The sequence below is a fragment of the Elaeis guineensis genome, chromosome 16, assembly GCF_000442705.2.
Source record: "Elaeis guineensis isolate ETL-2024a chromosome 16, EG11, whole genome shotgun sequence".
Classification (NCBI taxonomy): Eukaryota; Viridiplantae; Streptophyta; class Magnoliopsida; order Arecales; family Arecaceae; genus Elaeis; species Elaeis guineensis.
This window is the reverse complement of record NC_026008.2, coordinates 32,501-47,500: the sequence shown is the minus strand read 5'-3', so window position 1 is coordinate 47,500 and position 15,000 is coordinate 32,501.

Below are 15,000 nucleotides of genomic sequence, written 5' to 3'. Positions count from 1 at the left end.
CATGTTGATCATATCAACATGTTTCTATACTAGCTACATCTAATGTATGTATTAAATAATAGATCAGATCTATTACCTTGCAAGTTAGACGCTCTAACCTCACTGATCCGGGCTTAAGGATGATGTTGCAAGCCGCACACGCATCCGACCTCTAGGAGTCATCCACACGAGCCCACGAATCTCGATCAGAAGTCCTGCTTCAGGAAATCAGCACAGTATGCTAGTACTGCGCTGATCCTTCTTTGATGGTTGATCAGGTGCCTCCTTCTTCTTGATTTGGACTCTTCCAAAGATGAAAAGTAGAAGGAGGAGTTTCAAATCTGAGACACTCTCAGAAAACTCAAGATGGAGGGAGGAAAGATATGAAAACAAAAACCCAAGAAGAAGACCCTCTTCTTCTTCACGTTTTTCTCTCTAGACACCCAAACTTGCATCTTTTATATCTCCACGACCCAAAGGTATTTCTCTCTGATTTTTGGATGGCAGAAAGGCCTCTCAAAAAACTATCTCCCCTTAAAATTTCACAAAGAAACGCATCTTATATAGAGAGATATGATAGAGTCCTTGTCTAGGTCAAACACCTAGTCAAGGCTTATCCAAACATGGCAAGTTAAGGGACGCCCAACTCTTGAGCACCTCCTCCATATTTTCGTGCATGGATCACCAGAAAAGGGTGTATAATGTAAACCCTAAAAGCCACAAAAATTTCAAAAAAAATTTGGATAAATTCGGTGCAAAACTGAAAGAGTTTTGGATTTCTAAAACTCTATCTCATAGAATTCGAAATCCAAACTTATTCCTTTTAGATTTGATCCAAATCACCTTCCATGTAAGAAAGAAGAGAGGAGACCTTTTGTGAACGTGGGAGAGATCTAGGAGAGGGCTTTTGTCACACAAAATAAGTGGAGATTGGCGTTGAATAAGAGAGAGCGCGTGGAGAAGGTTTATGTGGCGCAAGGTGGAATCCTAGTCCTACTATGATTCTGTCTCATAACTTGTTTTAATTTGATTTCCCAAACCAAATCAAATCAAAATTAGATCAACCCAATTAAAATAGGTCTTAACTCAATTAAGAATCTAATTTAATCAGATTTAAATTAGATTTAAATCTGATTTAATTTTCTAATCAAATTAGAAATTAGATTGACCCAAGTCCTAGTTGAACTAGGACTAGTCTTTCCTTGTACTTGGCTTATCCAATAAACCAATTGGACTTGATCCAATCAAGCCCAAACCAAATCTAATTAAATCATATTTAATTAGACTTAATCTCAGCCCATTGGCTTAATCAAATTAAGCCAATTAGCAATCAAATTGCTAATCGATCCTCCTGCAACACTTGCACTGGGTTAAATGTCAATCGTATTGATTATTTAACCCTATAATGATTCTTAATCATTGATCAACCATCCGATCGGATCATGAACTCTAATGTGTGTGACCTCATAGGTCCGAACCTAAGCCGGTAGCATAGAAACAAATTCCTATACCAATCGAAGTGACCATCTAGCAATGATACCCGACGATCGGATAGGTCGAATGTGTAGAACAACATCCTTAGAACCCATGCGGATATAGTTTTCATATAATTCATCCCCTTGACCAAAATGATCATAGGACACCCCAGAGCTCAACTGTCAACTCTGATCAGGTTGTCCATATTGTATTTCAAAATATCAAATCCATCTGATGGATTACCCTGGCCAAGGTTTTGCTAAATTGAAATACAGCGACTCATTCTTCTCCAACTCTTGGAGTGGTCAATCCCATCTCGATCACACTCTGACTTCGCAAGTACTTGACTGTGCCCGGAAGCCTTCCGTCCCTGAATTAGAAATTCAGTTAGTCCAGTACCAAAGCACAGTGAGTTGCTTGCAAGCCAATGAGGCGATCTCAAGTCTAAGGGACATTTATACCTATATCCCATCAGAGACATTCTCGACAGCAGAATGCTCTAGAGTTGGTCACGTTCAATGACGATGTACCTTTACATCTCACCTGTATGCCATACCAGTGTCCCCATACTCCTTGGTTAAGAGGACAACCAACCCATATGGCCTACAGCGACCTATGCTTGATAGAAGCTGTCGTCCTTATTAACAGCCTATCATTTGGTCGTGAACAGTTTTAAGGACTAATCGATAAATCCTCTCTTTATCAAACTTAAATAGTCCTAAGGACTTCATCATAACAACGGAGTTCATTAGAAGATGAAAGCTTATGATGAAAATGCGAAATATATTTTATTTATTAACAAATCAATTGCAATACTTGGTTGCTCAACCGTCAACAGCTTGACGATTGGCTTTTTGGGACACATTTCCCAACAACTCCCACTTGTCCTAAAGCCACTCGGCACAGTATCTAATACCCATCTTCGACTTGTGGTTGTCGAACTCCTTTATTGCCAGGGCTTTAGTGAAGGGGTCGGCTAGGTTCTCCTTTCCATCGATCTTCTGAAGATCGACATCACCTCGATCTACGATCTCTAGGATCAGGTGGAAGCGGTGCAAGATGTGCTTCGTCCGCTAATGTGCTTTGGGTTCCTTCACCTGAGCTATGGCACCAGTGCTGTCGCAGTAGAGCAGGACTGGACCATCGAGAGAGGGTGCTACTCCGAGCTCGTTGATGAATTTCCTCAACCACACAGCTTCCTTCGCGGCATCTGATGCTGCGATATACTCCGCTTCACAAACAGAGTCTGCCACAGTATGCTGCTTGGAACTCTTCCAACAGATGGCTCCACCATTCAGAGTAAAGATATAACCCGACACGCTCCTGCTGTCATCATGGTCAGATTGAAAGCTAGAGTCTGTGAACCCCACAAGTTTCAGATCTAACTTGCCATAAACCAACCATTGGTCCTTAGTATTTCTTAAATACTTAAGGATGGCTTTAAACACTTTTCAGTGATTCTCTCCAGGATCAGATTGGTATCTACTCACTACTCCTAGTGAGTATGCCACATCTGGTCTTGTACATGTTATGGCGTACATGATAGATCCCACGGCTGAAGCATATGGGACTCTACTCATACGCTCTCTCTCTTCAGGAGTTGTCGGACAATCCTTCTTAGAGAGAGAAATTCCATGGTCTATCGGTAGATAGCCCTTCTTGGAATTCTCCATGCTGAACCTCTTCAGCACAGTGTCTATGTACATGGACTGGGATAACCCAAGCATCCTTTTAGATCTATCCCTATAGATCTTCATCCCTAGGATGTAGGATGCTTCACCCAAGTCCTTCATGGAGAACTGTGATGACAACCAAACTTTTATTCCCTGTAGTGCGGGGATGTCATTCCCGATTAAGAGAATGTCATCCACGTACAAGACAAGGAATACCACAACTGGACCATTTGCCCATTTATAGATGCAGGGATCTTCTCCATTCTTAATGAAGCCATACGTTTTGATCACCTTATCAAAATGCATATTCCAACTCCGAGAAGCTTGCTTCAATCTATAAATGGATCTCTGAAGCTTGCACACCTTGGACTCATCTGTGGATGTAAACCCCTCAGGTTGTATCATATACACCTCTTCGGTCAGCTCTTCATTAAGAAAAGCTGTCTTTACATCCATCTGCCAGATCTCATAATCTAGATGGGCAGCTATTGCAAGCATTATCCGAATAGATTTGAGCATTGCCACAGGAGAAAATGTCTCGTCATAGTCAATACCATAACGTTGACGATACCCCTTGGCAACCAGACGGGCTTTATAGGTCTCCACCTTTCCGTCTGCGCCCCTTTTCCTTTTGAAGACCCATTTACACCCAATGGGTTTAACCCCTTTAGGTGGGTCAACCAATGTCCATACATCGTTGACCTTCATGGACTCCATTTCGGATTTCATGGCTTCAAGCCATTTCTCGGAATCAGATCTTTGCATAGCATCCATATAGGTGATCGGATCCTCATTATTCTCATCAAGTTCGATGGGATCACCGTCCCGGACCAAGAAACCGTAGTATCTGTCCGGTTGATGCGGTACTCTATCGGATCACCTTAATGGTGCAGGTATATTGGGCTCCGGATCTGATCTAATCATATCCGACTCAGGTTTAGCTATTGGTGTCGGTCCTTCTACCTGTTGAACTTCATCAAGTTCAACCTTAGAGGCAACGGTTCCTTCACCAAGGAACTCCTTTTCTAAAAAGATTGCCTTAAGGCTGACGAACACCTTTTGAACATCAGCATGGTAGAAAAAATATCCTTTTATCTCTTTGGGGTACCCTATGAATGAGCATTTGTCAGACCTAGGTTCAAGTTTGTCTGTGACTAATCGTTTGACATAGGCCGGGCACCCCCAGACCCTAAGGTGTGAAAGTACTGGCTTACGCCCTATCCATATCTCATATGGAGTCTTAATTACAGACTTACTTGAAACCCCATTTAATAGATAACAAGCCGATTCGAGTGCATATCCCCAGAAGGATATCGGCAAGCTAGCAAAACCCATCATGGATCGGACCATGTCTAACAGAGTCCGATTCCTCCTTTCAGACACACCATTATGCTGTGGTGTTCCTGGAGGAGTCCATTGAGAGAGAATCCCACTCTCTCCTAGATATGTGAGAAACTCACTAGAAAGGTATTCTCCTCCTCGATCAAATCGAAGAGTTTTAATACTCTTCCCAGTTTATTTTTCTACTTCACTTCAGAATCGTTTGAACATTTCAAATGAATCTGACTTATGTTTCATCAGATAGACATATCCATATAGGTATAGGTCATTCATGAAAGCTATGAAGTAGAAATATCCACCTCTAGCACTGGTGCTCATGGGCCCACATACATCAGTATGTACTAGGCCCAAGAGCTCAGTAGCTCTCTCACCTTTTCCAGTAAAAGGTGACTTGGTCATTTTACCAAGAAGACAGAACTCACAGGTTGGAAGTGATTCACAATCACTGACTTTGAGAATTCCCTCTTGAGTCAATCTGTTTATTCTGTTCTTATTTATATGACCTAGCCTCCAATGCCATAAGTAGATATTTGACACACTATCTAATCTAGGGTGCTTGCCAGTAGAATAGACTCTTATCAGGCTTGATCTTTTTGGTCTGACTCTGCACAGATGTCCCAGCCTGAACTTGCACCTTCTTGACTTTCTTCTTCTTGTTCTTCTTTCCTTTCTCAAAGGGTCGAGAACCAGAAGATGAACCTCCCACTGAGTTCACTGAGTTCACCGACTCCTTGAGGAGTTGGTGATCCTTCTCAAAGTTTTGAAGCAACCCCATTAACCCATGGTAGTTTACTTCAGGCTTTGTCATTCTATAATGAGTGAGGAATGGGAGACAAGACTTGGGCAGCGAGTTCAGTATTGCATCTTTCCCAAGCTGCTCATGCAAGGGAAAGCCGAGCTTGCTCAATCATTCCATCAACTCGATCATGTACAATACATGATCAGTGACAGAGGCACCATCCCGTATTTTGGCGTTGAAGATGGCACAACTAGTCTTGTGCCTCTCCACATCATCGGGTGTGCCAAAGGCATCCTCCAACTCTTGAATCATGTCCTTTGGCTGAGCCATCTCAAATCTGCAACTGAACTCGTCGCTTATGGCAGCCAGCATGATACAGCGCACCGTGGTCCGATCACTGAGCCACTTCTGGTAAGTGTCTCTGACTGTTCCACGTGCATTGACAGTTGGCTCCTCAGGTGCAGGATCCATTATCACATATAGGATCCGTTCATGCTCCAGGACTATCTTCAACTTTCGGTACCAGCTACCGAAGTTGGGTCCCACCAACTTATCATTGTCCAACAATGATTGGAGCGATAGGGAAGTGGCCATATTTGCACAAAGGAGAACCATAACCTAATTAGTAATTGATTCATTAAACCTAAAGATTTGGACTTTAATCAAAAGGTTTCTCCCACTATTTTATTCGAATTGGTAGCCTCTACCTTCAATTCGAGAAATTACCCTAATTCCTTAGCGGGTACTAGAATCTATTTAGACTGCACACAAGCCTAACTTTGGTTGGCCAACCCATGTACATCTAAGGGTAGGTTCATAACCAATTATTTCTCTAAATAATTTCTAGTAATTTTAATTTTGCCTCAGAAACCTAATCAGTAGGCTTTGGCCTCCACTGTAAGGATCCAGTTAGGTCCAACCATTAACATGATCATACTTGGTGTATCTAACCAACGAATGATTAAGCCCAACTTTGGTTGGCTCACCTAACCACCATTAGAGAGACACTTCCAAGTCATCATATGATGAGTGATAATTCCATTAGTCAACAAGCACCAGGCCTTTGGGTCTGCAATGATTATTGAGTTCATGGACTCATTATCAAACACCTTAATGGGAGGCTATGACTCAGTTATCTCCATAACTTTATCATTTTAAGGACCTAATAATTTTAGAGGATTAAATAATATAGAGGATGAGGTCAGATGAACCAGCTTATCATGATCCTCCCACTGGCTTCACCAAGTCAGCTTAAGGGAGACCAGGGCTGGTCTAGGAGCACCTAAATCAGTCACACTGATTTACCTAGCTGACATGGGTCAGCTCGAATAGTCAAGTGATCTGATCAAAATATAATTTCACCAAGAGGCCAGGTAAGTTTGATCAGTGGGAGGGTCTGCCAAAGCTTGCTTTAGACACCATCAGAAATGGCCAGGTAAGCGGGCTCTCAATTAAAAACCACTGGTCTGGTTTACCTTAGACACCAACTGGTTTAATTAGTTTCGATTAGATCAACCTAACAGTTCGTGCTAGACCGCTTAGCCAAGAATCAAGTCCATTTGGTTCTCGTTAAAGACATGGACTTGACCAACTACAACTATTGTAATTGATCTAGAGAATCCTTGACCTAATCTAAGACAATAATTGATTAGATTTAGTCAATTCTCTAATTAAGTCCATCTTTAATCTAACCATAGGTCTAACCCAATTAATGAACCTAATTTCCACTAACCCATTAACCCAATGTGTTATGATTTGTGTCTTAGGTTCTTCAATTCACAATCCTAGAACCTAATCAAACAACTTCTTAATTCTTAATTAAGTTTTGGGTTGAGGGTTGGGTTCGACTTTTCAAAAAATAATTTTCATATTTGTAAAATAATTTTACAATATGATTCTACCAATCATATTGCATGTTTGATTCATAATCAAGATGCAAGTGAAATAAACATGAAACTACTTTAGATCTAATCTAAACAGGTTCATGTAATTGAAATAATTTCAACTTTAAATAATTTCTTTGCATAAAAATTATTAACAAAGAGATTTTATTTCAGATTTAAATATATTTTAAATCTAATAAATTATAAATTTAATCTAGATCATATCTAACAAATTTATGATTAAAGATAGATCTACACAAACTAGGACAACCTTTGCACTGTAAGGGGTAAACCTTACAGCAGGACAACCTTGCAGTTTGTGATTGATCTAAAATTTTAATTTCAGATTTAATAATCAGATTATAAATTAGATCTAATCTAAAAAATAATCTAAGCATGTATAAATAATCATGTAATAAAGAACCTAGCTCTGATACCAATTGTAGGAACCAGATCTAGGGTTTCAGGGTTAGATCTTGAAAAAGAGGGTTAGATCTTGAAACTTTTTCAAGATCATACAGCGGAAGACTAAAATAAATCAAAATTTATTTTCTAAGATCAGAAAATCCCTAGATCTAAGATCTTATTATATGATTATTACATAGCATTAAATCAAAAATTAAAATATATATAAATATAGTATGAACTACATGTTGATCATATCAACATGTTTCTATACTAGCTACATCTAATGTATGTATTAAATAATAGATCAGATCTATTACCTTGCAAGTTAGACGCTCTAACCTCGCTGATCCGGGCTTAAGGATGATGTTGCAAGCCGCACATGCGTCCGACCTCTAGGAGTCGTCCACACGAGCCCACGAATCTCGATCAGAAGTCCTGCTTCAGGAAATCAGCACAGTATGCTAGTACTGCGCTGATCCCTCCGGTCTGTTCCGTGGCCCTTCGTCCGCGGACGTCGGATTGTGACCCCCAACAAATATTTCGGTAACGCGGCCGCCTGCGAGCGGGAATGGACGGCGTCGGGTGGCTCGACTGAGCTCTCTTTCCCTGTCCATGGTCTCGGTCCCTCCCCCCATTTTGGCTCGACTATGCGGCCGCACGCGCGCGGATACGGGGTGGTGTTCGTGGGCAGGTTTCATCCCGAGCGACCTGTCCAGGGGCTCCGTTCCCCCTCGCCCCTTCAGTTGGTTCCGTGGCCCTTCGTGCGCGGACATCGGATTGCGCCGCCCCAAGGAATACATCGGCGATGCGGCCGCGTCCACACGGACTGGGGATAGCGCCCCCCCCCAACAAATACATCGGCGATGCGGCTGCGTGCACACAGACTCGGGCAGGCGCCCGATGGCTCGATCGAGCATGCTTTCGCAGTCCATGGTCCCGATCCCTCCCCACATTTTCGCTCGATTACACGCGGCCGCGCGCGCGCGGACAAGGGACGGTGTTCGTTGGCAGGGACGGTCCCCTGCGACCTGTCCGTGGGCTCCGCCCCCCCCCCTCGCCCCCTCGGTCTGTTCCGTGGCCCTTCGTGTGCGGACGTCGGATTGTGCCCCCCAACAAATATTTCGGTAATGCGGCCGCGCGCGCGCGGACGTGGGATGGTGTTCGTTGGCAGGGTTGGTCCCGTGCGACCCGCCCATGTGCGCCCCCTCCCCCCTTCGGTTGGATCCGAGGCCCTCGTGCGCGGGCATCGGATTGTGCCCCCCCAACAAATATTTCGGTAACGCGGCCACGCACACGCGGACTTGGACGGCGCAGGATGCCTCGATTGATCTCTCTCTCCCGGACAATGGTCTCGGTCCCTGATCACGTTTTTGCTCGATTTCGCATCCGCGCGCGACGGTGTCCGATGGCAGTGTCGGTCTCGTGCTACCTGCCCGTTGGCTCCATCCCCCCTCTCGCCCCTTCGGTCGGTTCTGCGGCCCTCCATTGTGGACTTCGGATTGTCCCCCTCCCCCCCCCACCCACCCAAATGTTTCGGGTGTTCTTGGGCGGGTTTGGTCCCGTGCTACCTGTCAGTGGGCTCAGTCCACCCTCGCCCCTTCGATCGGTTCCGTGGCCCTTTGTGCGCGGACTTCGGGTTGCGTTCCCCCGTAAATATTGTGGCAACGCGGCCGCGCTCCCACGGACTTGGACGCCGTAGGATGGCTCGATTGGGCTCTCCTTCCCTGTCCGTGGTATCGGTCCCTCCCCACATTTTCTCTCGATTAGTGGCCGGGCGCCCGCAGACATCGGATGGTGTTCGTTGTTGGGGCCGGTCCCGTGCGACATGTCCATGGGCTCGGACCCACCATCGCCCCTTCGGTCGGTTCCGTGGCCCTTCGTGCGCGGAAATCGGATGCCCTCCCCCCCACACCCAAATATTTCGGTAATGCGTCCGCCCTCCCGCAGACTTGGATGGTGTTGGAAGGCTCGATTGTGCTCTCTTTCCCTGTCCGTGGTCTCGGTCCCTCCCCACATCTTCGCTCGATTGCGCGTCCGCGCGCGCGCAGATGTTGGCCAGTGTTCGATGGTGGGGATGGCCTCGTGCAACCAGCCCTCGGTCTCCATCCCCGCTGGCCCCTTCGGTCGGTTCCCTGGCCCTTCGCATGCGGACTTCGGCTTGCGCTCCACCCGCCAATATTTCGGTAATGCATCCGCGTGCGCATGGACTTGGATGGTGTTCGATGGATCGCTTGAGCTCCCACGCCCCTGCTGAGGTATCCATCCCTCCCCGCTCCTTCTCTGGATTACACGGCCGTGCGCCCGCGGACCGGGGACGGTGTTCGTTGTCAGGGTTGGGCCTCGAGCTACCTGTCCATGGTCCCCGTCCCCCCTCACCCCTTGCTTGCGCAGACCACGGATTGTGCCTTCCCCCAAATATCTCCGCTACGCGGCCGCATGCGCGGACCCAGATGGTGCGACCCCCATATCTCGGCATTGCTACTTTTCGATATCTCGTGCTCGGCGGTGCTCCGCTGTCGGTTGCCCGATGACGATCCTCCCTCGTGCATTCTCGGGCCGCAAGGCTCCACGTGCGCGGGGTGGGCGTCGGGCGCGATGCGGCCGCGTCCGTGTTGGCACGTGAGTGGTCTCGGATTCGCATCCAGTGCTGGTCTCCCTGCCTCGCCGCAGCCAACCGCCGGTGGGTGCTTCCCTTCACTCTTGCTCGGATGACATTTCTCGTGTCCCGTTGCAGCACGCTAGTTGCCCGTGTGGCCTACCCCCTCGGTTCGGTGGGGGGGGAGGGGACTCGTCGACGTCCCATGTGCCCCTTCTGACTCCCCCGCCTTCATTGAGGCGGTGGGGGGCGGACCTCGTGCGGTCCTCGAGCGCCCTTGGTGGGGGCCCTATTGTGGCCTCCCGTTCCATCGGGCCACTCTTGTCGCCTCGATCTCTCATGGATTCGGTGGATGCGTCGGGGCCGGGGCCCCTCTGCCTCATGTCCCATCTCCAGATCGATCGGTTACTGTTGCCCAGCCCGATGTGACGACGTCCGGCCTACCCCAGGCCTCTCCCTCTCCGGAGGGGGATATGGTGGGGGGCAGGGATTCGACGTCGCTAGAGGATGTGCTACCTGGTTGATCCTGCCAGTAGTCATATGCTTGTCTCAAAGATTAAGCCATGCATGTGTGAGTATGAACTAATTCAGACTGTGAAACTGCGAATGGCTCATTAAATCAGTTATAGTTTGTTTGATGGTACATGCTACTCGGATAACCGTAGTAATTCTAGAGCTAATACGTGCAACAAACCCCGACTTCCAGAAGGGATGCATTTATTAGATAAAAGGTCGACACGGGCTTCGCCCGATTCTCCGATGATTCATGATAACTCGACGGATCGCACGGCCCATGTGCTGGTGACGCATCATTCAAATTTCTGCCCTATCAACTTTCGATGGTAGGATAGGGGCCTACTGTCACAGGGCTGAAGCCTTGGACATGGGCTTGGCACGGGCGCAGGCGGCATCGTGCCTTGCCTTGCTGAGCGGTGGGGCTCGGTGCAGCATTGTGCACAGGGAGGGTGCACATCTTGGGACGGCACACCGAATTAGCGATGATGCGCGGCATGGGTGCGCAGGCTAGGCGCACCTCGGCCTGGGTTCGGCTAGAAGGACTCGGCTCTGTCTGCGGGCATGGGCGCAGCACAACTCGGGCATGAGCGTGGCACAGCTCGGGGCAGGCGCGGCACTGCATGGACGCAGGCGCGGCACTGCTTGTGGGCGCATATGTAATTGCTCGGGCAGAGCACGGTGCGGGCGACGTGCGCAGGAGACGTGCACGCGCAGAAAGCGGAGTGCGCGTGGAGATAGTGGAGTCCAACTGCGGCACGGCGCGGGCGACGTGCGCAGGAGATGTGCGCACGTAGAAAGCGGAGGCGTGCATGCGCAAGTCGGAGGTGCGCGCGATCGGGCACGCATGCACGCCAGGCTGCGGTTGCTGGCGGTTCCTTGCGATTCTGGGACGTGGCTGACTAGGACTTGCAGTTGCTGGTGGTTGGACGGTTCGGCCAACTACCTAGCAAAGTGGGTGCGCTACCAGGGAGTGGGCGCGCACTGCCAGGAAAGTGGGCGAGTGGCCCACGGCCAGAAAGGATATAAAGGCCTATCGGCCAAGGCTGAGGGAGGCAGCCGAGAGAGGGAAAATCAGCCAAGGAAGGGTGTTTCCATAGGCTGTGAGAGAGCATTCTGTGTAACCTGGGAGGGTTTTGAGTGCTCTGTACACCAGGGTGAGAGGGTGAGAGACCTCTTGCATGAGACAGGTGTGTCCTTTGTACTTTTGAGAAGAAAAGCAAGAAAGGTTGGGGGTTTTTCCTGTAAATACTTGTGTCTCATACCTTGGGGTGTTGGCTGGCTAAGGGAGTTAGCGCCATCACGGAAGCAATTTTGGAAGCTAAAAATTGCCCCATGACAGTTGGTATCAGAGCCCGATTGCCTGAACAATGGCTGGTGGATCCGGTTTGGATGCTGTTCGAGAGCGGGTAACAATCATCGAGCAGGTACTCGGTGAAGTCCCAGAGGAGTTGGAATGCCCGCTGATATCCAAATTGGATGAGCTCGAGGAAAGGCTGAGCACACTTCAATCTCGGTTTGAAGAAGTAAGTGCCATTCTAGCCTCTCGTGTTAGCATTGCAGAGAGCGAAATGGGAGTGCTCAAGACAGCGTTCTGCAGCCCGGGTGCCATTGCTGCAGAACCATCCCGCTCAATGAAGGTGCCGGAGCCAAAGGCCTTCGAGGGGGAGCGCGATGCTAAGGCCATCGAGAATTTTCTATGGGACATGGAGCAGTACTTCATCGCTGCAAGAGTCCCTGATAAAGAGAAGGTAACTCTTACTAGCATGTATCTAACCAAAGATGCAAAGTTATGGTGGCGCACCAGGTTAGACGATGATGCTAGTGCGGGCAGACCGAGGATCGAGACTTGGGAGACCCTTAAGAAAGAACTGAAGGACCAGTTCCTGCCCTGCAATACTTCATGGTTGGGCGGGAATCCTTGAAAAAGCTATGACATGTGGGCTCGGTGAGGAGCTATGTCAAAGAATTCAGCTCATTGATGCTGGACATCCGCAACATGTCGGACGAGGACAGGCTATTTAATTTCCTGTCCGGCTTGCAACCGTGGGCGCAGATGGAACTCCGGAGGCAAGGCGTGAAAGACATGCCCTCGGCCATGGCTGCAGCGGATGGCTTGGTTGATTTTCACATCAGTCGGCCTGTAGAGGTGCAGAAGGGACTAGCAAGTCCAAGTCCAAAGGCAGGAAGCCAGCTGCCCAGAAGAAATCCAAAGGCTGAGAGATGGCCAAAGCGTTGGCAAGGCTAGCCACAAGAGAAAGGTAAAACCAGTACTTTCTCTGGTTGTTTTATATGTGGTGGACCGTACAGGGCAAAGGACTGCCCGAAGAAGAAAGACTCAATGCCGTGGTAGAGGAGGGCGGCCGAGGTGATGAACCAACCCCTCACGCGTCAATCCACTCCAACTCATCAATGCCATGCGAGCGGAGAGGAGCATACCATCCGGCCTGATGTACATGAAGATCAGGCTGGGCGGAAAGGAGATGCTGGCCATGGCGGACACAGGCGCAACACACAACTTCATGACCGAGCGGATTGCGCATGTGCTCGGGCTGAAGGTGACCAAGAGCAGCAGCAAGATCAAAGCTGTGAACTCTGTGGCTCGTGATGTTGCTGGGATAGCTGCTGGCGTCCAGGTATCCCTTGGGTCTTGGACTGGTGTCCTCGGTTTCACTATTGTTACATTGGATGATTTTGATATCATTCTGGGTATTGAGTTCTTTGTGCAAGCGAAGGCAGCTTTGCTGCCGCATCTGGGTGGGCTAATGTTGCTGCATGAAGAATACCCTTGCTTCATCTCGAGTGTGGCTAACCCTCCAGCAAAGAATGGAGGAACATCTGGTGCGATGTTGTCAGCCTTGCAGGTAAAGCATGGGCTGAGACGAGGTGAAGCTACCTTCCTGGTGGCCTTGGTGGAAATGAAGGAAGGAGTCATGGCGGAAGTTCCCAATGAAGTGGCTGACCTGCTGCAGAAGTATGCAGACCTCATGCCAGCCGAACTGCCAAAGGAACTTCCACCAAGGAGAACAACTGACCACAAGATCGAGTTGGTGCGGGGGTGAAGGCACCAGCCCAAGCGCCCTATCGCATGAGTCCCTTGGAGCTAGGGGAGCTGCGCAAGCAATTGACTGAGCTGCTGGATGCCGGCTTGATCCAGCCTTCCAAAGCACCTTATGGAGCCCCGATGCTGTTTCAAAGGAAGAAGGATGGCTCACTGCGCATGTGCATAGATTACAGGGCCCTGAACAAGGTAACGGTGAAGAATAAGTACCCTATCCCCCTTGCGGCTGACCTCTTTGACAGATTGGCCAAGGCAACATTCTTCACCAAGCTGGACCTGCGCTCCGGATATTGGCAGGTTCGCATCGCAGAAGGAGATGAAGGGAAGACCACCTGTGTAACTCGTTATGGAGCTTTTGAGTTCCTTGTAATGCCCTTCGGGCTGACGAATGCGCCAGCCACTTTCTGCAACCTTATGAATGAGGTTTTTTATGACTACCTTGATGAGTTTGTGGTCGTTTATCTTGACGATATTGTCATTTACAGTGAGTCATTGGAGGATCATTTGATTCACTTGGAGAAGGCACTTTCACGGTTGAGACAGCACCGACTCTATGTCAAACGTGAGAAGTGCGAGTTTGCCAAGCAAGAGATAAGCTTCCTTGGGCACAAGATTGGACATGGTCAAGTGCGCATGGATGAGGCCAAGGTGCGTGCGGTTGTGGAGTGGCCGGCACCTACCAAGGCAACCGAACTAAGGTCCTTCCTTGGTTTGGCTAACTATTATCGCAGATTTGTGCAGGGATATGCCAAGAAGACAGCCCCTTTGACAGATCTGTTGAAGAAGGATAGGCCTTGGGCATGGACGCATGCATGCCAAGAAGCCTTTGACAAGGTGAAGAAGGCTATGGCGTCCGAACCAGTTTTGTTGCTGCCTAACTTCGAGAAGCCCTTCGAAGTAGTCACAGATGCAAGTGACCGAGCACTAGGAGGAGTGCTGATCCAAGATGGGCATCCAGTGGCCTTTGAGAGCAGAAAACTCAAAGAAGCTGAAGGAAGATACTCTGCACATGAGAAGGAAATGCTGGCAGTTGTCCATTGCTTGCGGGTATGGCGAGTGTACCTACTGGGCAGCCACTTCATCGTGAAGACCGACAATGTCGCCAACACTTTCTTCCAGATGCAGCGCAAACTTTCTGCCAGGCAGGCGCGCTGGCAAGAGATGCTGGCGGAGTATGACTTTGCTTGGGAGCATCGGCCTGGTAGGCAAAACCAGGTGGCCGATGCATTGAGTCGGCGCCAAACCGAAGAGGTGACTGCTGCAGCAATGGTGCAGATCCAGGGAGATCTACTGCAGCGAGTCAAGGAGCAAGCGCCATCTGATCCAGAATA